The 25,272-nt window shown below is 43.5% G+C and overlaps 1 protein-coding gene across 5 annotated transcripts in view; it reads right to left on the bottom strand.

Moving 5' to 3' along the window:
- TMEM266 (transmembrane protein 266) overlaps positions 1-25,272 on the bottom strand; it is a 148,928-nt gene that overhangs the window by 108,621 nt on the left and 15,035 nt on the right. The window contains exons 1-2 of one of the 5 annotated variants that reach the window (XM_015142763.3): positions 23,917-24,113; positions 20,963-21,119 (exon numbers count right to left, since the gene is read on the bottom strand). The gene's annotated coding sequence lies outside the window, so the exon portion shown is untranslated. 5 annotated transcript variants of the gene reach the window in all.

The following is a 25,272-nucleotide window of genomic DNA, read 5'->3' as shown; positions in this document are numbered from 1 at the left end:
TGTCTTCCGAGTTCCCTGAATTGAAGGAAATGGATACAGTCTGGCATTAGCAAAATCCACTCATCCAGCTCATTCAACATTGACCAAACACCTACCACAGGCAGGGCATGGCGCCAAGGCTATGGAGATATGCCAGGAAAATCTGACAAGGACTGTCCTCAAGACATTTTCAAGAGCACCTATAGTAAAGTCAGAAGCAGTGGGTTTTAAGGAGAGGAGAAATCAAATTCCATGGGAGCTCAGAGGATGGAGAACCCATTTTTTAGTGAGGGAATTAGAGAAGCTTTTGGAGAAAACTTTTTAACAAGGCCTTGAAGGAGGGATAGGATTTTTAAATTATGAAAGTGATCCATGTACATAGTAATAACAATTCAAATGGTTCAGGAGTATATAAAATAACAGAAAATATAAGTTTTTCTCCCAGTCTCCCATCTCTAGTCCGACCTGCAGAGGAAACCACCTCAGGTTACTTTTACAATTCACTTGTCTTACTACATCAATTTGGGTGAGTATCTCCTGCGCTCTAGAATGTCCTATGAGGCAGTGATATGTTTAGCTCTGTGTCGCCCAAATCTCATCTCAACTTGTAATCCCCATGTGTTGAGGGAGGGACCTGGTGGGAGGTGATTGGATCATGGGGGTGGATTTCCCCCTTGCTGTTCTCAGGATAGTGAGTGAGTTCTATCATGAATTCTGATCGGTTTAAATTTGTGCAGCACTTTCTCTCTCTCTCCCTCCCTTCTCTCTCTCTCTCTCTGCTTTGTGGTGGTAAGATGTGCTTGCTTCCCCTTTGTCTTCCACCATGATTGTAAGTTTCCTGAGGCCTCCAAGCCATGATTCCTGTTAAGCCTGCTGAATTGTGAGTCAATTAAACCTCTTTTCTTTATACATTACCCAGTCTCAGGTATGAATAGTTCTTTACAGCACTGTGAAAATGGACTAATACATGCTGTTGGCACCCAAATACGTCTCCCTGCCTTTCCCATGAAGGCAGAACAGCAGAGCACACCTGTACACTGTGGGGCCTGACAACCAGGGTGCCAATCTCAAGGCTTCCATTTTCCAGCTCCATAACTCTGGGCAGGCTACTTCACCTCTTCACACCTCAGTTTCCTTACTTGGAAAATGGGTTTAAAAATAGCACCTTTTCCAAGCAAGGATTGTTCGCAAGATGGCCAAATAGGAACAGCTCCTGTCTGCAGCTCCCAGCGAGGTCGATGCAGAAGGCGGGTGATTTCTGCATTTCCAACTGAGGTACACGGTTTATCTCACTGGGACTCGCTGGACAGTGGGTGCAGCCCACGGACAGCGAGCCAAAGCAGGGTGGGGCACTGCCTCACCTGGGAAGCACAAGGGATCAGAAAATTTTCTCCCCTACCCAAGGGAGGCTGTGAGGGACTGAGCCTAAGGAACTCCGGCACAGATCCTGAGCTTGTCCCACAGTCTTTGCAACCTGCAAACCAGGAGATTCCCTCCCGTGCCTTTCCCAGCAGGGCCCTGGGTTTCCAGCACAAAACTGGGTGGCCATTTGGGCAGACACCGAACTAGCTGCAGTTCTTTTTTTCCATACTCCAGTGGCGCCTGGAACACCAGTGAGATAGAACCGTTCACCCCCCTTGAAAGGTGTACTGAAGCCAGGGAGTCAAGTAATCTAGCTTGGCGGGTCCCACCACCACGGAGCCCAGCAAAGTAAGATCCACTGGCTTGAAATTCCGGCTGCCAGCACAGCAGCAGTCTGAGATCGACCAGGGACGCTCTAGCTTGGTGGGGGGAGGGGCGTCCACCATTGCTAAGGCTTGAGTAGGCGGTTTTACACGCACAGTGTAAACAAAGCTGCTGGGAAGTTTGAACTGGGCGGAGTCCACTGCAGTTCAACAAGGCTGTTGTGGCCAGACTACCAGATTTCTCTTCTCTAGGCAGGACATCTCTGAAAAAAAGGCAGCAGCCCCATTCAGGGACTTATAGATAGAATCCCCGTCTCCCAGGGACAGAGCACCTGGGGAAAGGGGCGGCTGTGGGCGCAGCTTCAGCAGACTTAAGCGCCCCTGCCTGACAGCTCTGAAGAGAGCAGCAGATCTCCCAGCACAGCGTTCAAGCTCTGCTAAGGGTCAGACTGCCTCCTCAAGTGGGTCCCTGATCCCCGTGTATCCTGACTGGGAGACACCTCCCAGTAGGGGCCAACAGACACCTCATACAGGAGAACTCTGGCTGGCATCTGGCAGGTGCCCCTCTGGGATGAGGCTTCCAGGGGAAAGATCAGGAGCAATTTTGCTGTTCTGCAGCCTCCACTGGTGATACCCAGGCAAACAGGGTCGGGAGTGAACCTCCAGCAAACTCTAGCAGACCGGCAGCAGAGGGGCCAGACCGTTAGAAGGAAAATTAACAAACAGAAAGGAATGGCACATCCACTCAAAGACCCCATCTGAAGGTCACCAACATCAAAGACCAAGGGTAGATAAATCCACAAAAAAGGGGAGAAACCAGCAGAAAAAGGCTGAAAATTCCAAAAACCAAAACGCCTCTTCTCTTCCAAAGGATCACAACTCCCCGCCAGCAAGGGAACAAAACTGGACAGAGAATGAGTTTGACGAATTGACAGAAGTAGACTTCAGAAGGTGGGTAATAACAAACTCCTCTGAGCTAAAGGAGCATGTTCTAACCCAATGCAAGGAAGCTAAGAACCTTGAAAAAAGGTTAGACGAATTCATAACTAGAATAAACAGTATAGAGAAGAACATAAATGACCTGATGGAGCTGAAAAACACAGCACAAGAACTTCATGAAGCATACACAAGTTTCAACAGCTCAATCGATCAAGCAGAAGAAAGGATATCAGTGATTGAAGATCAACTTAATGAAATAAAGAGAGAAGACAAGATTAGAGAAAAAAGACATAAAAAGGAACGACAAAGCCTCCAAGAAATATGAAACTATGTGAAAAGACCAAATCTACATTTGATTGGTGTACCTGAAAGTGATGAGGAGAATGGAACCAAGTTGGAAAACACTCTTTAGGATATTATCCAGGAGAACTTCCCCAACCTAGCAAGACAGGCCAACATTCAAATTCAGGAAATACAGAGAACACCACAAAGATACTCCTCAAGAAGAGCAACCCCAAGACACATAATCAGATTCACCAAGGTTGAAATGAAGGAAAGAATGTCAAGGGCAGCCAGAAAGGTAGGGTTACCCACAAAGGGAAGCCCATCAGACTAACAGCAGATCTCTCTACAGAAACTCTACAAGCCAGAAGAGAGTGGGGGCCAATATTCAACATTCTTAAAGAAAAGAATTTTCAACCCAGAATTTCGTATCCAGCCAAACTAAGCTTCATAAGCAAAGGAGAAATAAAATCCTTGACAGACAAGCGAATGCTGAGAGATTTGGTCACCATCAGGCCTGCCTTAGAGCTCCTGAAGGAAGCACTAAGCATGGAAAAGAACAACCAGTACCAGCCACAGCAAAAAATACCAAATTGTAAAGCACGTCGACACTATGAAGAAACTGCATCAACTAACGGACAAAATAACCAGCTAGCATTATAATGACAGGATCAAATTCACACATAACAATATTAACCTTAAATGTAAACAGGCTAAATGCCCCAATTAAAAGACACAGACTGGAAAACTGGATAAAAAGTCAAGACCCATCTCACGTGCAAAGACACACATAGGCTCAAAATAAAGGGATGGAGGAATATTTACCAAGCAAATGGAAAGCAAAAAAAGAAAAAAAAAAAAAGAAGCAGGAGTTGCAATCCTAATCTCTGATAAAAGACTTTAAACAAAGACAAAAAGAGACAAAAAAGGTCATTACATACTGGTAAAGGGATCAATGCAGCAAGAAGAGCTAACTATCCAAAATATATATGCACCCAATACAGGAGCACCCAGATTCATAAAGCAAATTCTTAGAGACCTACAAAGAGACTTAGACTTCCACACAATAATAGTGGGACTTTAACACCTACCTGTCAATATTAGATAAATGAGACAGAAAATTAACAAGGATATTCAGCACTTGAACTTAGCTCTGGACCAGGTGGACCTAATAGGCATCTACAGAACTCTCCACCCCAAATCAACAGAATATATATTCTTCTCACTACCACATCACACTTATTATAAAATTGACCACATAATTGGAAGTAAAACACTCCTCAGCAAATGGAAAAGAATGGAAATCATAACAAACAGTCTCTCAGACCACAGTGCAATCAAATTAGAACTCAGGATTAAGAAACGCACTCAAAACCGCACAACTACATGGAAGCTGAACAACCTGCTCCTGAATGACGTCTGGGCAAATAATGAAATTAAGGCAGAAGTAAAGATGTCATTTGAAACCAATGAGAATGAAAACACAATGTTTCAGAATATCTGGGACACATTTAAAGCAGTGTGTAGAGGGAGATTTATAGCACTAAACACCCACAAGAGAAAGCAGGAAAGATCTAAAATCGACACCCTAACATCAAAAGTAAAAGAATTAGAGAAGGAAGAGCAAACAAATTCAAAATCAAGAAATAACTAAGATTAGAGCAGAACTGAAGGAGATAGAGACAACAAAAACCCTTCAAAAAATCAATGAATCCAGGAGCTGGTGTTTTGAAAAGAATAACAAAATAGATAGACTGCTAGCCAGACTAATAAAGAAGAAAAGAAAGAATCAAATAGATGCAATAAAAAATGATAAACGGGATATCACCACTGACCCACAGAAATACAAACTACCATCAGAGAATACTATAAACACCTCTACGCAAATAAACTAGAAAATCTAGAAGAAATGGATAAATTCCTGGACACATACACCCTCTCAAGTCTGAACCAGGAAGAAGCCGAACCCCTGAATACACCAATAACAACTTCTGAAATTGAGGCAGCAATTAATAGCCTACCAACCAAAAAAAAGCCCAGGACCAGATGGATTCACAGCCGAATTCTACCAGAGGTACAAAGAGGAGCTGGTACCATTCCTTCTGAAACTATTCCAAACAATAGAAAAAGAGGGAATCCTCCCTAACTCATTTTATGAGGCCAGCATCATCCTGATACCAAAACCTGGGAAAGACACAACAAAAAAAGCAAATTTCAGGCCAATATCCCTGACAAAAATTGATGCAAAAATCCTCAATAAAATACTGGCAAACCAAACCCAGCAGCACATCAAAAAGCTTATCCACCACGATCAAGTCGGCTTCATCCCTGGGATGCAAGGTTGGCTCAACATACAGAAATCAATAAATGTAATCCATCACATAAATGGAGCCAATGACAAAAACCACATGATTATCTCAATAGATGCAGAAAAGGCCTTTGACAAAATTCAACAGCCCTTCATGCTAAAAACTATAAATAAACTAGGTTTTGATGGAACGTATCTCAAAATAATAAGAGCTATTTATGACAAACCCACAGCCAATATAATACCAAATGAGCAAAAACTGGAAGCATTCCCTTTGAAAACCAGCACAAGACAAGGATGCCCTCTCTCACCACTCCTGTTCAACATAGTATTGGAAGTTATGGTCAAGGCAATCAGGCAAGAGAAAGAAATAAAGCGTATTCAAAGAGGAAGAGAGGAAGTCAAATTATCTCTGTTTGCAGATGACATGACTATATATTTAGAAAACCCTGTCATCTTAGCCCAGAAACTCCTTAAGCTGATAAGCAACTTCAGCAAAGTCTCAGGATACAAAATCAATGTGCAAAAATCACAAGCATTTCTATACACCAATAACAGACAAACACAGCCAAGTCGTGAGTGTGAACTCCCAATCACAATTGCTAAAAGAGAATAAAATACCTAGGAATACAACTTACAAGGGATGTGAAGGACCTCTTCAAGGAGAACTACAAACCACTGCTCAAGGAAATAAGAGAGGACACAAACAAATGGAAAAACATTCCATGCTCATGGACAGGAAGAATTAATATCATAAAAATGGCTATACTGCTGAAAGTAATTTATAGATTCAATGCTATCCCCATCAAGCTATCACTGACTTTCTTCACACAATTGGAAAAAACTACTTTAAAAATCATATGGAACCAAAAAAGAGACTGCATAGCGAAGACAATCCTGGGCAAGAAGAACAAAGCTAGAGGCATCACATCACCTGACTTCAAACTACACTATAAGGCTACAGTAACAAAAATGGCATGGTACTGGTACCAAAACAGATATATAGACCAATGGAACAGAACAGCGACCTCAGAAATAACACCACACATCTACAACCATCTGATCTTTGACAAAGCTGACACAAACAAGCAATGGGGAAAAGATTCCCTGTTTATTCAATGGTATTGGGAAAACTGGCTAGCCATCTGCAGAAAACTGAAACTGGACCCCTTCCTTACATCTCACAGAAAAATCAACTCAAGATGGATCAAAGACTTAAACATAAGACCTAGGACCATAAAAATCCTAGAAGAAAATCTGGGCAATACCAAGTAGGACATAGGTAATGGCAAAGGCTTCATGTCTAAAACACCAAGCACAATGGCAACAAAAGCCAAAATTGACAAATGGTATCTAATTAAATTAAAGAGCTTCTGCACAGCAAAAGAAACTATCATCAGAGTGAACAGGCAACCTACAGAATGGAAGAAAATTTTTGCAATCTATCCATCTGACAAAGGGCTAACATACAGAACCTACAAAGAACTTAAACAAATTTACAAGAAAAAAAACAAGCAACCCCATTAAAAAGTGGGCAAAGGATATGAACAAAAGACATTTATGCAGCCAACAGACATATGAAAAAATGCTCATCATCACTGGTCATTAGAGAAATGCAAATCAAAACCACAATGAGATACCATCGCCCGCCAGTTAGAATGGCGATCATTAAAAAGTCAGGAAACAACAGATGCTGAAGAGGATGTAGAGAAATAGGAATGCTTTTACGCTGTTGGTGGGAGTGTAAATTAGTTCAACCATTGTGGAAGACAGTGTGGCGATTCCTCAAGGATCTAGAACTAGAAATACCATTTGATCCAGCAATCTCATTACGGGGTATATACCCAAAGGATTATAAATCATGCTACTATAAAGACACATGCACACATATGTTTATTACGGCACTATTCACAATAGCAAAGACTTGGAACCAACCCAAATGTCCATCAATGATAGACTGAATTAAGAAAATGTGTCACATATACACCATGGAATACTATGCAGCCATAAAAAAGGATGAGTTCATGTCCTTTGCAGGGACATGGATGAAGCTGGAAACCATCATTCTCAGCAAACTAACACGAGAACAGAAAACCAAACACTGCATTTTCTCACTCATAAGTGGGAGTTGAACAATGAGAACACTTGGACACAGGGTGGAGAACATCACCCCGGGGCCTGTTGGGGCATGGGGGGTTAGGGGAGGGATAACATTAGGAGAAATACTTAATGTAGGTGACAGGTTGATGGGTGCAGCAAACTAACATGGCACGTGTTTACCTATGTAATTAAAACTTCACATTCCGCACATGTATTCCAGAACTTAAAGTATAATAATAAAAAAAGAATATATAAATAAATAAATAAAAATAGCACTTGGCTGGGTGTGGTGGTTTACGCCTGCAATCCCAGCACTTTGGGAGGCCGAGGCAGGCAGATCACAAGGTCAAGAGTTCGAGACCAGCCTGACCAATATGGTGAAACGCTGTCTCTACTAAAAATACAAAAATTAGTTAGGTGTGGTGGTGCATATCTGTAATCCCAGCTACTCAGGAGGATGAGGCAGGATAACCGCTTGAACCCGGGAGGCAGAGGTTGCAGTGAGTCAAGAGCGTGCCACTACACTCCAGCCTGGGTGACAGAGCGAGACTCAGTCTCAAAAAAAAAAAAGCACCTAACCAACCTAACCATAGCATTGTCATGAATTCAATAATCCATAAAAGGCTTAGAATAGTGACTAGAACATAGTATAGATTCAGTGACTATTAGCTATATTATTTATTTAATTATTTATTTAGAGATGGAGTCTTGCTCTGTTGCCCTGGCTGGAGTACAGTGGCACAGTCTCGGCTCACTGCAATCTCTGCCCCCCGGGTTCAAGCAATTCTCCTGCCTCAGCCTCCAGAGTAGCTGGGATTACAGGCACCTACCACCAAGCCCAGCTAATTTTTGTATTCTTAGTACAGGGTTTTGCCATGTTGGCCAGGCTGATCTCAAACTCCTGACCTCAGCTGATCTGCCCGCCTTGGCCTCCCAAAGTGCTGTGATTACAGGCATGAGCTACCACGCCCGGCTATTAGATTATTAATATCCTTCTCAAAATTCCAACTTTGATTAGCTGTACCAATATTTTGTTACATGTCGAGCTTTAAATAATTTGTGTTCAGTTCTGAAACTATACAAAGTTGAGCATGCTTTGGGAAATTGCTCTTAAACTGAATCTAAAACATGAAGACCAATAAGCAGCATTGATACTATAATTACAGTATATTCACTGCAGAATCAGGTAGTGTGGTTAAATCAGAACAGAAAGGGATAAAGTACTATTTCATTATATCCATGTTGCTGGATGGAGAAAGTTCAAGTATATAGATTTCTTTTTTTCTTATACTCCATCATACTGCTCAACATGATACTATATTTTAGCCTGCTTCATATTTGATCCATGACTTTTGCCATAGGTTTTTCTTTTCTTGCTGGAGTGCAGTGGTATAGTCAGTGCTCACCGCAGCCTTGACCTCCTGGGTTCAAGCCATCCTCCTGCCTCAGCCTCCAGAGTAGTTGGGATCATAGGGACGTGCCACCATGCCAGGATAATTTTTGTATTTTTAGTAGAGCCAGGGTTTCGTCATGTTGGCCAGGCTGGTCTTGAACTCCTGGCCTCAAGCAATCTACCCACCTCAGCCTCCCAAAGTGCTGGGACTATAGGAGTGAGCCACCATGCCCGGCCCTCTTCCCAACTTTTGAATACTGATAATTCTCTGATGTCCCATCTCTACCCACTGATGGTCTCTCTCATAAATGGGCTTTCTGAAATAGCTCATCTAGCACTATGATTTCAGCCACCAACTATCTAATGACACAAAGCACTAAATGTCACACACAAATTTCAAAATTATTCAGTCCAAATCTTAATTGATTATCTTACCTCCATCCAAAGGCTGTTTCCATGCTTGTGGTTTTTATTTTGTCTTGTGAAGTTACCATCCACCCAAATCTTCCCAGTTAAGAGCCATGGAGTCATCCTCAATCTTTCCCTCTTTTATAGCCCGCAGCCAGTTGCCAAATCCTCTCAAATCTCTCAGAAATGTCTCTGGAGTTTCACCATCTTCTCTATTCTCACTGCTACCCTAATTCAGATCCTCATTATTTCTCACTTGGATTACTGAAACAACTCTCAACTGGCCCCTCTGCCCTCGCCTCTGCCCTCACCTCTGCCCTCACCTCTCCTGTCAGTCCATCCTTCATTCAGTTAGTGATTGTCCCAAAACAAAACACGCATGACCACATCTTTTCCCTATTTAAGACCCTAGCTACCTCCCTCCTGCTCATAGAATGTTTAAACTTATTAGTATCATACACAACCTTTTGCAATTTCTCTCTCCCCATTTCCATTTCCAGCCCTCCCTCTCACCCTTCAACCCCACAAATTCTACAATTCAGCTATTAAGAAAACTTCTGGGCCAGGCGCGGTGGCTCATGCCTGTAATCCCAACACTTTGGGAGACCGAGGCGGGCAGATCACGAGGTCAGGAGATTGAGACCATCCTGTCTAATACAGTGAAACCCCGTCTCTACTAAAAATACAAAAAAATTAGCCAGGCGTGGTGGCAGGCGCCTGTAGTCTCAGCTACTTGGGAGGCTGAGGCAGGAGAATGGCATGAACCTGGGAGGTGGAGCTTGCAGTGAGCGGAGATCGCACCACTGCACTCCAGCCTGGGCAACAGAGCGAGACTCCCTCTCAAAAAATAAATTAATAAATAAATTAATTAATTAAAAAAAGAAACTTCTGAAGATCACTGCCCCTGCTCACACCCTGTAATACTTCCTCTTGAAGACTCTATACTTTTCTTTTTCCTCTTTTTTTTTTTTTTTTGAGACAGAGTCTTGCTCTGTTGCCCAGGCTGGAGTGCGGTGGCACGATCTCGGCTCATTGCAACCTCTGCCTCCCGGGTTCAAACGATTCTCATGCCTCAGCTACCCGAATAGCTGGAATAACAGGCATGTGCCACCATGCCTGGCTAATTTTTGTATTTTTAGTAGAGATGGGGTTTCACCATGTTGGTCAGGCTGGTCTTGAACTCCTGACTACAAGTGATCCACCCGCCTTGGCCTACCAAAGTGCTGGGATTACAGGCATAAACCACCATGCCCAGTCTTTTTTTTCTTTTTCTTTTTTTTTTTTTTTTTTGAGACAGAGTCTTGCTCTGTCACCCAGGCTGGAATGCAGTGGTGTGATCTCGGCTCACTGCAAGCTCCGCCTCCCAGGTTCACGCCATTCTCCTGCCTCAGCCTTACGAGTAGCTGGGACTACAGGTGCCCGCCACCATGCCTGGCTAATTTTTTGTATTTTTAGTAGAGACGGGGTTTCACTGCGTTAGCCAGGATGGTCTCGATCTCCTGACCTCGTGATCCACCCATCTCGGCCTCCCAAAGTGCTGGGATTACAGGCATGAGCCACCGTGCCCAACCACATTTTTTTCTTTTTTCTTTTTTTTTCTTTTCAATAGAGACAAGGTCTCCCTATGTTGCCCAGGCTGATATCGAACTCCTGGGCTCAAGGGATCCTCCTGCCTTGCCCTCCAAAGTGCTAGGATTGTAGGTGTGAGCCACTAGGCCTGGCTGATGCTTTTCTATTTACTGTTTCTTTCCTAACTTCTTCAGGCCCAGCTGCTCCCTGTACACTCCCAGAGTACCCTGCTAATAACGTTTCATCACACTGTTTTACTTCATCTTCCTCTATGGCTATGCCATCAACCCCTTAAAAGCTGGGCTTATGTTTTACTTATTAGTATCATGGGCACCTAGCATAGGTCTAACCACTAGAAGACACTTCAGTAGATGTTGAGGAAGAAAAGAGGACAGGACTTTGGGGAAAGATTATGTTCAGGAGGCAGGAAGAAGAGCCATGCTGAGGGTGCTTTGAGGGTAACAAAGACCCTGTAGTCACAAAGGCCTAGGAGAAAATTTCAAGAACCTGTTTGATGGTTGCAGAGAGGTTGTAAGAGATGAGGTGGTGAATAGATCACTGGATCTGGAGACTTGGAAATCTCTGCGCACCTTCAGGAAAAGACATTCCAGTAGCCTGAGAAAGCAGCTGCTGAGATTTGAGGGGGGCTTAGGAGAGAGGGAGTGGTGAGGGAGCAGTTCTTTTTGACTTGACTTCCACAGCATTTGACATCAGCCCCTCACATTTGTTTCATCACTTTTCCCTTCTTTGGCTTCTGTGATGTGACATTTTAAGGTCTCCTAGGATTCCTTCAAGGGCTGTGTGTTCCCTACTGCCCTTTAAATGTCAAGGTTTCCAGGTTCTGTTTTTAGCTCTTGTCTCTGCTTAATCCATACACGCTCCCATTCATGATTATTTCAATGATGCCTACCTCCTGATGACTTTAGGTCCTTATCTCCAGCCCAGGACTCTCCCAGAGTCTCAGACCCACAGCTGTTAGTTCTGTCCAGTGGACCTGTAGATGCCCAGATGTGCAACAACCTCAATATTTTTGAAACTCATATCCTTCACCAAAAATCTCCCCCTAAAACCTGTGTCCCAATTTTCACCAAATATACCTATACTACCAAAGGGTATAACACCAAATTTTCTTAACCCTTTCCTCTTCTCTAATCACTTAAGCCTTATCAATTCTGTCATCTCAATCTAGAAATTCATCCCCTTTCTCCATCCCCACTGCCACTGCTTAAATTCTAGCCTTAAAAATTTTCAGCTGCATTATTATAATCTCCCCATGTCCAGTCTCAATCCCCTCTTTCAGCCTTCTCCATACCACTTCCAAAGAAGTCTTTTTTCTCTAGTACTTTAAAAAAAAGATGCACAATTTATATACAATACACGCATTTTAAGTGTACAGTTTGATGGATTTGAAAATAACCACCAACCCTGTCAAGATAAGCCAGGAGAAGAGAGACTGGAGGCAGGGAACCTAAGGCCAATACATGCTGACTTCCTAGAACTAAATCAAAAGGAAAGCCCCAACTTTCCATGCCCAGGTAACAGAAGGACCAGAAGGTACTCCCTTTGCAACACGCCCCCCCACCCCCACAACCTGCTCCCTTTTTCTGCATGGCAGATGAAAAATTGGAAGTACCTCTGAATGTTCCCCTCCTACAACCAATCAGGCTGGTTGTGGGCCAAGTCTTCATTTGCATAGGAGTATAACTTTGTTACTTAACTTTAACCTTTGATTGGTTGCTTTCTGCAACAAATCAGACCTTTGCATAGGCTGTAACTTTGTAACTTCACTTCAGCCTCTGATTAGTCCCCTCCCACAACCAATCAGACTGATCATGGGCCACTACTTCATTTACATACATACATGATTACAGCAAGTAATCAATGGGAAACCTCTAGAGGGTATTTAAACCCCAGAAAATTCTGTAACCAGGCCCTTGGGCCCCTTGCTCGGGCTGCTCCCAGCCTGTGGAGTGTACTTTCATTTTTAACAAATCTCTGCTTTTGTTGCTTCATTCTTTCCTTGCTTTGTTTATGCATTTTGTCCAATTCTTTGTTCAAGACACCAAGAACCCGAACATCCTCCACTAGTAACAAAGATATAAAACATTTCCATCACCGAAGAAAGTTCTCTAGGGACTTTGCAGTTAAGCCTCTGACACCCAGAGGCAACTGCTGTCCTGATTTCTATCACCATTGCTTAGCATTGCCTGTTCTTAGACTGTTTACACATGGGATCCTATGGCATGGATTATTCTGTGCCTGGATTCTTCAGCTCAACGTAATGTCTGAGATCCATCTAGGTTACTGCATTTATGAGTAGTTTGCTGTTTTATAGTGCTGAGTAGTATCCAACTGTATGGGTATCCCATAGTTTGTTTTTTCCACCTGTTGATGAAAAATTCGATCATTTCCAATTTGGCTCTTATAAAAAATTTGTTATGGACAGTTTTTTTTTTTTTTGAAATGGAGTTTCGCTCTCATTGCCCAGGCTAGAGTGCAATGGCACGATCTCAGCTCAATGCAACCTCCACCTCCCAGTTTCAATCAATTCTCCTGCCTCAGCCTCCCAAGTAGCTGGAACTAAAGGTGCGTGCCACCACACCCAACTAATTTTTTGTATTTTTAGTAGAGATGGGGTTTCATCATGTTGGCCAGACTGGTGTCAAACTCCTGACCTCAGGTGATCTGCCTGCCTTGGCCTCCCAAAGTGCTGGGATTACAGGTGTAAGCCACCGTGCCCGGCCTGTGGGCATTTTTGTATGTCTTTTTTGGCATATATTTTCAATTCTTTTAGTTAAATACCTAGGAGTAGAATTGCCAGTTTGTAGGGTAGGTGTATGTTTAACTTTATAAGAGACTGCCAAACACTTTCCAAAGTGGCTATACCATTTTATAACACCACCAGCCATGTGTGAGAGTTTCTGTTGCCTAAAGAGTTCTTTTGAAAATGCAAATCTGGGTCAGGCACGGTGGCTTATGCCTGTAATCCCAGCACTTTGGGAGGCCGAGACAGGTGGATCACCTAAGGTCAAGAGTTCAACACCAGCCTGACCAACATGGTAAAACCCTGTCTCTACTAAAAATAAAAAAAATTAGCCAGGTGTTGTGGTGAATGCCCGTAGTCCCAGCTACTCGGGAGGCTGAGGCATGAGAATAGCTTGAACCTGGGAGGTGGAGGTTGCAGTGAGCTGAGATCACGCCACTGCACTCCAGCCTGGGTGACAATGTGAGACTCTGTCTCAAAAAAAAAAAAAAAAAGAAAATGCAAATCTGATCATACTATTTCCCTACTTAAAAACTCATCTCTGGGCCGGGTGCAGTGGCTCACGCTTGTAATTCCAGCACTTTGGGAGGCCGAGGCAGGCAGATCATGAGGTCAGGAGCTGGAGACCAGCTTGGCCAATATGGTGAAACGCCGTCTCTACTAAAAATACAAAAAATTAGCCGGGCGTGGTGGCATGCACCTGTAGTCCCAGCTGCTTGGGAGGCTGAGGCAGAAGAATTGCTTGAACCTGGGAGGCGGAGGTTGCAGTGAACCAAGATCGTGCCACTGCACTCCAGTCTGGGCGACAGAGTGAGACTCCGTCTCAAAAAAAAAAAAAAAAAAAAAAAAAGAAACACTTCATCTCTGGCTCTTAAATATGTCCAAATTCCACCAGAAATAGACAAGGTCCTTCATGACCTGTGTCCCAGTTGCCCAAACTCATCTCTTGCTATTTCTCTATATGTTCCCTTCATGCCTGTCATGCTGACCTCACTTAGTTCCCTTAATTCATGAAGTCTTTTCACATCTTTGTATAAACCTTCCTGCTGCCAGAATGCCATTTTCTTCCTTATTTGCCTAGCTAATGCCTACTCATCCTTTCTTTTTCTTTTCTTTTATTTTTCTTTTTGAGACAGGGTCTTGTTCTGTTGCCCAGGCTGGAGAGCAGTGGTGCAATCTCAGCTCATTGCAGCCTCTAACTCCCAGGCTCAAGCAATCCTCCCACCTCAGCCTCCTGAATAGTTGGGACTACAGGTATGTACCACCACACCTAGTTTTTTTGATTTTTCATAAAGATAGGGTCTCACTATGTTGCCCAGGCTGGTCTTGAACTCCTGGGCTCTGGTGATCCACTTGCCTCAGACAACCCAACACTTTGGTGTCATTCCCGTAATGAGCGACCACATGCCTGGCTGCTCATCTTTTCGGAGTGTTACTGATTACATCACTCCCCACCCCAAGTTAACTGCTACAATGTGTGCTCCCATAACATACAGAGCCTGACCTCATCCTAATACTCTGCTCAAAGCATTATAATACATTATTTCCTTCTCTCTACCTGACCAACTCTTGGAATACTCTTTTCCCTCCCTCCTTTCCTTCTACCACTGTTTGATGATGGCCCATGCTGGACAGATGCTATGTTGGGTGATGTACACAGGATGGTGAATTAAAACAGTCACGGCTCCTGCTCCCATGAGACTTACAGTAGGGCAGAAAAGACAATCAAGTAATTACACTCACACATGGAGAATTAGAAACTGAGTTAACTGTTCTGAAGAAAGGAAGTGATGAGTCTACCAGCACACAAAAGGAGAATCTGGCCTAGATGGTATGGGGGTGAGGGCATGGAAGGCCTCCTTGAAGAAATAATGTTTGAAATGAGAGCTAAAGGAGATGCAGGAATTAAGTGGGTGAAGTATGTTTCCTCCCTATGGTGGAAGTGAATTTGGGACTGTTCGAGAAACAGCAATTAAGCCGGTGAGCCTGAAGAAAAAAGACTGATGGGCCTCACCTGAGGGATGAGTGCCAGGCAAGCGCCAGACTAGAAGCTGCTAAGAATTTGGTCGTTACCTTGCTCGAGACCAAGGAGCAGGAAAACTGGTGTTAATAGTATTAGCCTTACTTTCAGTGAGCTGAGATTGTGCCACTGCACTCCAGCCTGGGCGACAGAGCAAGACTCCATCTCAAAGAAAAAAAAAAAATAGTATCAGCACCTCTGACGGCTCCCCATTGCTTGTCATTGCACCTAGCACGTGACCATTGATCTAGTTTGGATGTTTGTCATCTCCAACTCTCATCCCCAGTGTTGGAGGTGGGAACTAGTGGGAGGTGCTTGAGTCACGGGGGTGGATCCCTCATGAATGGCTAGGTCCCCTCCCCATGGTAACGAGTGAGTTCTTGCTCTATTAGTTCATGCCACAGCTGGTTGTTTAAAGAGCCTGGTGGCTCTCTTGCTCCTTCTTTCACCATGTGCCAGGCTTGCCTCCCCTTCACCTTCTGCCATGAGTAAAGGCATCCTATCAGAGGTGTTACTGATTATTTCACATCTGCACCACCCCCCCAGCCCGAGTTAATTGCTGCAATTCTGTGCTCCAATAACATACAGGGCCTGACTCCATCATAATACCCTGTTGAAAGCATTATAATATATTATTTTCTTCTCTCTACCTGACCAACTCTTGGAATACATTTTCCCTTCTTCCCTCACTTCTACCACTGTTAATGAGTGAAAACCTTTACTGAAAACCTCACCAGAAGCCAAGCAGATACCAGTGCCATCCAGAACCATGAGCCAAAGAAACTTATTTTCTTTATAAACTGTCCAGTCTCAGGGATTCCCTTATAGCAATGCAAAATGGATGAAAACAGTCATACATAACATACATTTGTTGAATTAATAAAGTTTGGAAGTGTTCAAGAAATTTGACATCTAAAGGAAAAAGGGACTCTATGTATTTTGAGTGGGCTACAGTGTTGTGGGAAGAGTGTTTTTAAGCAAAGACATGACTTGAGTTTGTTCAGGCAATACAGCCAATAGAGGATGAAGAGATGAAGCATGGAAACACAGTTCTGACATAGGTGGGGGGGATGGAATTGAGAATACAAAGATCATTAGTTTTGAAAAGGAAGAATGACTCTTCCTTTGAGGTAAGAGAAAAGGGTGGGAAAATAGGGAAAGCTCTAGAGGAAAAAACACTACTGTTGGGAGAAGCATTGTTACAGTCATGTGGTCCAGGGGGCATTTTCCTGAATCTGCATGATGCCATCAGATAGGGACTGTTTTCCAGCTGTACCATGGATTGTCCCCATGATCATGGTGGGCAGATTTGCAGTGTGGTGACCATGTAACTGGTAGTGTTGGAAGCTTTCTCATATATTCACCATCTCACCAAATTTTCACAACAACCTCAAAGTATACAGACCCAATTTACAGACATGGACACTCAGGTTCAGGGAGGTGAAGAACCTTGCCCAGGTCTACACTGTCAGTGAGTGTCTGACCTGGAACTAGAACCTAGGTCCAACGGACTCAACCACAAGGAGCCAGGGCAACTTGGGAGCCTATTCATTTGATTCCCTTCTTATTGGCTTTAGATGTTTTGCTTCAGTATGGCTGAAACATCATCATTAGCGAGCCTAGGCACAGTGCAAGGTGATACAGGCAGTTTTTGCCTTAAGGGTGGGTTTAATTTTCATAATGTGACCTCCAGGGTTTTCTATGAATAAACTAAAAAATAAGGCAGTTTGGGGATGCAGAAGGTAAATACTCTGGCAGAGAACACATTATCCTCTTACTGGAAAGGGAAGGATAAGAAAGGAATACTGGAGTGCATCACAGGTTAAGCTAACTAAAGATGAGGTCAATGACTTGTCCATAGTCAATAGCATGGGAGAAAAGTAACATGGAGACATGCCTTCTTGTGACCTTTTTTTTTTGACTCCATCTCAAAAAAAAAAAAAAAAAAAAATAGTATCAGCACCCCTGAGTACCAAGATGACAATAACCTGAGTGGTAACCAGAGAGAGTGATTATAGGTGAGGCAGCTGTTAGAGAAAAATCTATCTCAGTAGAGAAAGGGGCCTTTGGAATCATCCCCAGGGTGCTGGGTACGGTGGTTCATGCCCATAATCCCAGCACTTTGGGAGGCTAGGTGGAAGGGTCATTTGAAGCCAAGGGTTGGAGACCAGCCTGGGCAACAAAATGAGACCTCATCTCTACAAATTAAAAAAAAAAAAAATTAGCTGGGCACAGTGGTGCACGCCTATAGTCCTAGCTACTCTAAGGCTGAGCTGCGAGGATTGCTTGAGCCCAGGAGTTTGAGGCTGCAGTGAACTATCATCATGCCATTTCACTCTAGCTTCAGTGGCAGAGCAAGACCCTGTGTCCTAAAAAAAAAAAAAAAAAAGAAAAAGAAAAAGAAAAAAATCCATGGAGTGTCCATGGAGAGTTACAAAGCTGTGAGGGCCCTGGGCCAGGAGACAGGTGGCCGCTCCAGCAAAGAACAGCAGGTGATATGGGAACTAGCTCCATCTGTAGAAAGCAGTCTGCTGAAATAATCCTAATGAGAGGAGGGCAGGAGGGCTCGATGGACAGGTAGTTGTTCCCAGTTTGAAATGGTGCCTTCGGCAGGGCACAGTGGCTCACGCCTGTAATCCCAACACTTTGGGAGGCTGAGGCAGGCGGATCATGAGGTCGGGAGTTCAAGACCAGCCTGACTAACATGGTGAAACCCCATCTCTACTAAAAATGCAAAAATTAGCCAGGCATGGTGGTGCACACCTGTATTCCCAGCTACTCAGGAGGCTGCGGCAGGAGAATCGCTTGACCCTGGAGGCAGAGGTTGCAGTGAGCCAAGATCGTGCCACTGCACTCCAGCCTGGGTGACAGAGAGAGACTGTCTCACAACAAAACAAAACAAAAAAAGAAATGGTGCCTTTAGGATTTATTTTTTCTTTATTTTTTTTGAGACAGGGTCTCGCTCTCTTACCCAGGCTGGAGTGCAGTGGCACGATCTCAGCTCACTGCATCCTCCCACCTCAGCCTCCTGGGTAGCTGGGATTACAGGCACCTGCCACCATGCCTGGCTAATTTTTGTATTTTTAGTAGAGACGGGGTTTCACCACATTGGCCAGGCTGGTCTCAAACTCCTGACCTCAAGTGATTTGCCTGCCTTGGCCTCCCAAAGTGCTGGGACTATAAGTGTGAGCAACCACACCCGGTCTAAGGATCTTAAAAGGAAACATCACTGTTAAGTCATTGCTGACACAGATAAGGTGGCCTCTCAATTACTGCCAAGCTTTATGCTATCTTATAGCTCTTGCACTTACAAATTGAGGTCTATTTAGTCTGTGCTGTTGTTGACCTCATATTTACTTACCATAATCAAGATTTGCTCTAGTCTTAGCATCTTTTCCAGACTTATGACCTATAGTGGGTTGACTCATGTCCCCCTGCACTGCCCACCCCCCACCGCCCTAATTCATGTCTACCTAAAACCTCAGAATGTGATTTTTTTTTTTTTTGAGACGGAGTCTTGCTCTGTCCCAGGCTGGAGTGCAGTGGCATGATCTCAGCTCACAACAAGCTCTGCCTCCCGGATTCACTTAGCCTCCCGAGTAGCTGGGACTAAAGGCACACGCCACCAGGCCTGGCTAATTTTTGTATTTTTAGTAGAGATGGAGTTTCACCATGTTGGCCAGGCTGGTCTTGAACTCCTGACCTTGTGATCTGCCCGCCTCAGCCTCCCAAAGTGCTGGGATTACGGGCGTGAGCCACCACGCCTGGTCAGAATGTGATCTTATTTAAAAATAGCATCTTTACAGAGGTAATTAGTTGAGGTCATACTAGATTAGGGTGGGCGCTAAATCCAACGACAAGTATCCTTATAAGGAAGAAGAGTAACACGGAGACCTGCCTTCCTGTGACTTTTTTTTTTTTTTTTTTTTTGAGATGTAGTCTTGCTGTGTTGCCCAGGCTGGAGTGAGATGCCACGATCTCAGCTCACAGCAACCTCTGCCTCTGGGATTCAAGTGATTCTCCAACCTTAGCCTCCCAAGTAGCTGGGACTACAGGGGTGTGCCACCATGCCCAGCTAATTTTTGTATTTTTAGTAGAGATGGCTCTTTACCATGTTGGCCACGCTGGTCTCAAACTCCTGGCCTCAAGTGATCCGCTCACTTAGGCCTCCCAGAGTGCTGGGATTATAGGCGTGAGCCACCATGCACATCCCCTGTGACCTTCTGAGCTCAGAATATGAATGCCAAGATGGCAATAACCTGGGTGGTACCCAGAGTGATTATGGGTGGGGCAGAGAAGAGAGGGCCTCGGGAAGACAGAGACAGAGATTGGATTTATGCTGCCACAGTCAAGGAATTTGGCTTTGTTGGAAAAGGAAGACTTTTCCCCCAGAGCCTATGGAGGGAGTGCGTCCCTGTCAGCACCTTGATATTGGACTTCTGTCCTCCAGAACTGTGAGAGAGTAAACTTCCATTGTTTTAAGCCACACAGTTTGTGGTAGTGTTTTAACACAGCAGCCACAGGAAACTCACACAGGAGTTGAGGTTGTTCTTCCCTCTAGGGAAGGAACTCTCTAGCCCTGGCAGTTCCTCAGTTCACCCTCATAGGTAAATGCCCAGAAAAAAACTGCTGAATAAACACATTTCCCAGATTTTGAATTGAGGGAGAAGTGTGATGTCCCTTGAGGTAGCACAGAGAGATCAATGGTGACATTAGATAGTATCTGGAAGACCCAAAGGCTGTGTATCAATTTTCATTGTGTGGCTTTAGCTTGGCAAATAGTTACTAAGTGTCAGGATGTGGCCTCAAGTTTTGTCAGACTCAAGGTTGAGTCAAACTTAGCATGATTAGGTAGGTTGTGCTAATCAGACTCACAAGAAATAAAAATCAAGCTGAAAATGTATTCATCTGTATGTGTGTGAGAAAGAGAGGAGGCTTTTATTCCAGTATTGAAAATGCTCATATTCACTGCCAGGGCCCCGGGTCAGAACACTTGGAAGCTGCTCCGTGACTGTAAGTCGCATGGAATCAAAGCAAAGAGGCAGGGCACCTTAAGGGGATCTATCCAGACCACGGGGAAGCCCAGTGACCCCTCCAGGACCACAACAAAGCTTTTGTCTCCACCACCACAAAATTCAGGCCTGACAGAGTTGGTGACATTCGCTGCAAATCTGTAGTTCTCTGGCTTCTCTTCTCTGTGTTCTCAGGTCAATTGCCCCTCTTCCACCCACACAGTTTTTCTCTAAACAGGATGTTAAACAAATGGATACTAAATGACAATTGTGTTCTGGACTTCCCTCCCTTACAAAGAAGGTCACCTTGGCTAAAGTATTGGGTTCTTTCAAATCCACATTTACCATGTGTTTACTCCCATAAGAATGAATACCATCTGTATTAGTTTCTTTTGGCTGCTAAAACAAATCACCAAAAACTTAGTGGCTTCAAACAATAGAAACTTATTCTCTCACAGTTTTGGAGGCCAGAGGTCCAAAATCAAGGTGTCGTGAGGGCCTACCTCCAAGGCTTGTAGGGGAGAATCCACTCCTTTCTTCTTCCAGCTTCTGGTCACTCTAGGAACTCCTCGGTTTGTGGCTTCATCATTCCAGTCTCTGTATCCACGGTCACGTTGCTGCCACAATTTCTTCTGAAGCTAATCTTCCTCTGCCTCTCTCCTATAAGGACACTTGTGATTGTATTTACGGCCCATCTGATAATCCAGAATTATCTTATCTCAAGATCCTTAACTTAATCTCATCTGCAAAGACCCCCTTTCCAGATAAGGTAACATTCACAGGTTCCAGGGATTTCTGTGGATATCTTGTACAGGACCAGCTTTTGACTTACCACACCACCATTTGTGGATTTTGAGGACTGGGATTGTATGCGTGTTGATATGTCTTCAATGTCTCACACATGAATGAAAGTAAATAGGCAAATTAAGGCAAGCTTATTTCCAAATTCAAAGGCACCTCACCATCACTATGCATAATCGACATCCTTCTAAAAGGTTATCTGAGGGCCAGGCATGGTGGCTCACATCTAATCCCAGCACTTTGGGAGGCTGAGGTGGATGGATCACTTTGAGCTCAGGAGTTCAAGACCAGCCTTGACAACGTGGCGAAAGCCTGTCTCTACAAAAAATACAAAAATTAGCCAGGTGTGGTGGCATGTGCCTATAGCCGCAGCTACTTGGGAGGCTGAGGCTGGAGAATCACTTGAGCCCATGAAGCAGAGGTTGCAGCAAGCCAAGACTGTGCCACTGCACTCCAGCCTGGGTGACAGAGTGAGGCCTTGTCTCAAAAAAAAAAAGGTTATTCAGAGTTTTTATATCATAAGTCCCCTCAATACATGACTGGATTTCATGTGTGCATGGTTAAAAATGAATTACTTCTGGCAATGAATCCATCTTTTCCAAAAGATGGATGAAAAAAAAATCCATCTTTTCAGGACAGCCTATTATAAATTGTAATCACAATCAGCATCATCTTTAAATATGCTATCAAATACTCTTGCATAATTATCTTTTGCCCTACCTGTTCAAATCTTTTCCTTTTGAAGCCCACTTAATGCCCGACCTTCCCAGGAACCATTCATAACCGTTCCTTACCCTCCACACCTGCTCATGATCTTGCCTAACTATGAGGTCTTCTTGCTCTGCCTGTGGGTATCATTTCTGCCTAGGAATTGGTAAACTCTTCCTGAGTGGGATTTTCTTTCTCAAATAAGACTCGACGATGTAATATAGCATATTGTTGAAATTTTGTTAAATTGTTGGTTTATGAATGTAAAGGGACCGCGTGAATATTTAAGCATAGGCCAGAGCCCACATCAACAATACTGTTGTTTATTCTCAGGCAGGAAAGAAGCACCCATTGCTTGAGGGTCCAAGAGAAGGAGTGTATTTATATTGGGTTAATGTATTTAGAAAGTTAGATGTCTGTCTCCTGGAAGATGAGATATTTAACATTCAGTTAGAAGAGAAAGTTTTCTTATATAACCGATAACTAGAAGGATAATCAAGAAGCAGGAGAGGTGATTTGCTATCAAGAAATAAGGCACAGATCTTCAGGATGGAATGTTAGAAGGCTTGAAGAGCTGCCTTCTTGGCCAGGCACAGTGGCTAATGCCTGTAATCCCAACACTTTGGGAGCCCTAGACAGGAGGATCACTTGAGCCAAGGAGTTTGAGACCAGCTTGGGCAACAGAGTGAAACCCTGTTTCTACAGTAAAATGAAAAAATTAGCCAGGCATGGTGGTGTGTACCTGTGGTCCTAGCTACTCGGGAGGCTGAGGGAGGATTGCTTGGTCCTAGAAGATGGAGGCTGCAGCAGTGAGGCATGACTGTGCCACTGCACTCCAGCCTGGGACACGGAGAAAAGCCGTGTCTCAAAAGGGGAACAAACAAACAAACAAACAAACAAAAAACTGCCTTCTCTTCATTCTCCTCCAGAATGTGGTGAATAATTTGTGTAGACAAAATACAGCCCCAATTTAAAAATGTATATGATAGATGAGAAAAGAATCCTAAGAATCCCGAGACTCAGATCTGACACTCCTATATATCTAAGTCTCGGACTCCTAACCTATTTTAAAAGCAAGGGCTGTGGTGTGATTCATTTTGGTTACTCTCTGTGCCTAGAAGTGTGAAGCACGTAGAAAGTGTCTGATAAATGTCCGCTGAATTAATGAAGCAACAAAATGAGAGAGAATTGTCTGATTGAGGAGACCCCAACATGTCATATCATTAAGTAGACACAGACCCTGGTGTCTGAAGCTTCATCTCAAACATAAGCTATGACCTTCATATTGACAAGTAAAACATGCAACCTCCTAGGTGCATTAGACACAACCTATCACTTACAGCTCCTTGAAACACTATTTTGCCTGGCTTTCAGGAGACCACACCATTTGGTTTTCCTCTCCTTTCATTGAATGCTCCTTCTCAATTTCCTCCTCTGGGTCTTCCTCCTCCTCTTGACCTCTAACTGTTGCTATGCCCCAGGGCTCATTACTCAGCCCCTTTCTCTTCTCCATCTACCTTCTCTCCCAGGGCCTAGGTGAGCTCATTCAATGTCACGGCTCAAAATGTCATCCACATACCCTGGCTCTAAAATTTCTGTCTCCAGCCCCATATTCTCCCCTGACATCAGACTTGCATATCCAACTGTCTACTTGACATCTTCAATTAGATGTCTCACAGATTGTAAAATGTAGCATGATTGAAACAGAACTCTTTATTTTCCCCTACTTAAAATCTGCTCCTCCATCTCCACTGGAATAAATGGCAATTTTATCCCTCCAATTGTTCAGGCCAAAAACCTTGAAGTTAATCTTGACTTCTTTCTTTCTCTCTCACCCCACAACCAATCCATCAGCAAATCCTATCAGCTCCACTTTCAAAATATATCCAGAGTCCAACCCCATGCCCCACACTGACATCACCCTGGTTCAAGCTACCCCATCTCTTACCTGGGTTACTGAAACAGCTCCCTAAGTGCCTTCCTGTCTCCTCCTCTCCCCATGTGGTCTACCTCCACATCGCAGTCAAGTGACTCTTCTCAATCTCAGTCATGCCGCCCCTCTGCTGTCAATACTCCAAAAGTGTCTCAGTAAATTTTATGAAATTCAAATCATCACCATGGTCTACAAGGCCCTAAATTCTCCCTTTCCAGTTTATTTCCTATCCCCTCAATCTCGACATTCTCATTCCACAGGCCTCTTTGCTGTCCTCAGCAAAGAGGACATATAATACATTAAAACATATTATAAAATACAATATTATATAAGTATTAATTTGAGATGTCAATATCATAAAGTGGGGATAGGGCAAAGCTGTAAAGGAGTAGAGTTTTTGTGTTTAATGGGTACAATTTTGACTTTGCAAGGTGAAAAGAATTCCAGACGTGGATGGTGGTGACGACTGCACAAATCCATATACTTAACAACACTGAACCATACATTTTAAAATGGTTAAAACTGTAAATTGCATGTTATGTGTACTTCACCACAATTAAAAATGAAAAATAAAACATCATTCATATACAGATATGTGCATATGAATAACCAGTCTGAAAGGACAGGCACAAAAGGTGAATAATAATTATCTATGGGTAGTAAGATTATAGACGACTTTTTTTCCTTAATGCAAAAAAGCATTTCTAATTTATGCATTATGTGAATTATGTAATTTATGTGTGACTTTCATGTATTCCTTATACAATAAAAACACATGAAAAGCTGTGTATAAAACTTACACCTAGTGTGGCAATAGTATTCGACTACAAACAAAATCTGAAAATAAAACATGTGGCCTCAAACTACAGGCCTCAAACGTTCCATTGAGTGTGGTCAATTTCAATGGACTCATCTCCACAGGAACTGGACAAGAGGCCAGGAGAGTTCAGGTTTTCAAATGCAGACTCAGGTGGAAATGCGGATGTTAACTGTCTGACACAGGCCAATCATGCCACTCATGAACAAGCTCTTGCAAAATTCTGAATATTTCTACAATGTGTCATTTGATAGTGTGGTGTCTTTTGACACAGACCAAGCTACAAAGCTGCCTACGGTGTATAATTAAGGGTTTCAGATATACTAAGGTTTTCTTCTGCCAAATGCCATTCATCTATGCTTGACTCTTCCAACAAATATAACCGAAGTACAATTTGTAAAGCCAGCTCACTGTGTGAATTATTTTGTCCTGCTGTTTTAAGGAACTGCACCGTGTACAGAAGTAGAGAAATTTGGCCGGGCGTGGTGGCTCATGCCTGTAATACCAGCTGTTTGGGAAGCCAAGATGGGTGGATCACTTGAAGCCAGGAGTTT

The sequence above is a fragment of the Macaca mulatta genome, chromosome 7 (assembly GCF_049350105.2).
Source record: "Macaca mulatta isolate MMU2019108-1 chromosome 7, T2T-MMU8v2.0, whole genome shotgun sequence".
Classification (NCBI taxonomy): Eukaryota; Metazoa; Chordata; class Mammalia; order Primates; family Cercopithecidae; genus Macaca; species Macaca mulatta.
Note: the sequence above shows the minus strand (reverse complement) of the source record. Positions and strands in the feature narration are given on the sequence as shown.